This window comes from Haplochromis burtoni, unplaced genomic scaffold (genome assembly GCF_018398535.1).
Source record: "Haplochromis burtoni strain Fernald_Lab_line unplaced genomic scaffold, NCSU_Asbu1 Contig_222, whole genome shotgun sequence".
Lineage (NCBI taxonomy): Eukaryota > Metazoa > Chordata > Actinopteri > Cichliformes > Cichlidae > Haplochromis > Haplochromis burtoni.
Window position 1 is genome coordinate 571,904 of NW_024582583.1, and position 1,803 is coordinate 573,706.

At 45.8% G+C, this 1,803-nt stretch overlaps 1 protein-coding gene across 1 annotated transcript in view; it reads left to right on the forward strand.

The window, feature by feature from the left end:
• Positions 1-138: 138 nt before the first annotated feature.
• nox5 (NADPH oxidase, EF-hand calcium binding domain 5) overlaps positions 139-1,803 on the forward strand; it is a 23,326-nt gene continuing 21,661 nt past the window's right edge. The window contains exon 1 of the mRNA XM_042226666.1: positions 139-178. The gene's annotated coding sequence lies outside the window, so the exon portion shown is untranslated. The remainder of the gene's footprint in view (positions 179-1,803) is intronic.

Here is a 1,803-nt window from a genome sequence, read left to right on the forward strand (position 1 = left end):
GGACTCACCTGTGGGGTTAAACGTGTTTCTGCTCTGCTCCATGTTGTTTTTGTGAGGGCTGTGGGATGTCAGCTCCAGCTGACACGGAGGAGGAGGAGGTGAGGAGGAGGTGAGGACGGAGCTCAGAGGAGACAGAGAGCAGCTGAGGACGGAGGGAGACTCGCCGCAGCAGATAAATGTGAGTCTAACTTTAATTTGTGAAACTAATATTTCAAGGATTTTCAGGAAAAGATGGATTTCAGAGACTTCATGGCTCAGTGAGAGCTTCAGGTTTACACTAAAAGGTCAGTTATCAGAAACCCGTGATCATATTTTGAATACATTTTATTTTGAAGGCAGATTTAAAATGTTTTGGATGATTAGTCTGGGCGGTTTCTGACCTCCATACAGCAGCTCACACTGAGAACTGTCGCTGCTGTATGGAGGTCAAATAATGCCCGAATGACTACAGAAAAGCAGAAGGATGGCGCCTGTACAGACCTGTGGACATTCCTGCTGCTCTCTGATTGGCTGAACTGATCTCGGGGGGTGAGGTGTGAGGCGCAGCTGTGACTCTACGGTCAGAAGCTTTATTTAAAAAACAGCTGAAATTTTTCAGGCTGGGACTCTGAAGGACTTTCAGGTTTGATTGTGGCGATGCTTCGTCGCCTCACGTGTATTATTTGTTGTCTCTGCATCCGACGTCTCCATGACGACGGCATCGCCGCAGATTGTCCCCGTGAGGGAAACCAGCAGGACGCCCACGAGTCCAGCTGCTCGTGAAGGCTGACGGTTCAAATTCCACTCAGATCCCAGCGGAGACTCTGCGATCACGAACCTTCAAGAACTTTACAAACGTGAGAAGCTCAAGTTTGATTTAACAGAACGGGAACGCCATCGTTACCGCCACGGGGAGGAAAAGATTTCAAATACAGCTGCATTAGAGGCTTTGACACAACCTCAACAGGAAGATGATGCTCGTCTCTAAATGTGGGTAAAAGGAGACCTTTCACCTACTGTCACCTGCTCTGAGCACACACCTGTCCCACCTGCTGAGAAGAGCCTGAATGTTTCCCAGAATGCATTGCAGGCCTCAGACTGAGACTCATGCTGTTTTTAACACAGTTTAAATGATCTCCCTGGAAAAGTGATTACACAGAACCAAATCTGGACCAACCAATCAAATGTCTGCATGACATCAGCAACCAAATACACCGGCTTTACAGAAAGACGGAAAAATTAGAATCATGTGATCGTCATCATCACTTTTACCGCTGGTTGCACGCTGGTTTGCATTCTCCAATCATCACTCCTCTTATGAAGGTTGATGCAGTCCGAAGATTTATTACACAGCTGCTCCACAAGAACATTTCCTTTTATTTGCCTTGCTGAGTGTCAGGAGCGCCGGCCTCAGTGATTCCTCATGTAGTGCAGTAATAACCTGTTTTGTACATGGCAGAGGGAACCCCTCAGCCTCTGAAGGACACATAGCCGTGCTGTTGCTGCAGTAACAAGAAATGGTGCAAAGAATAAAGATTAAAGGCCAGATAATATCCAAACACCCGTTCTTTCAGCCCGAGCCTGTTTTACAATAATGACGCTGATTTAGACATTCAGATTCACACAGATTGCACATTTGTCCTGCTTCCAAATGATTATGATTTACAAAACAGGCCGGTGTGCTCATTTCATTAATCCAATCCTAGTTTTGCATATGCACAGAGTAAAGTCGTTTAGAATAGAATAGAATTAGAATAGAATTCAACTTTATTGTCATTGCACATGCACAGGTACAGGGCAACGAAATGCAGTTTGCATCCATCC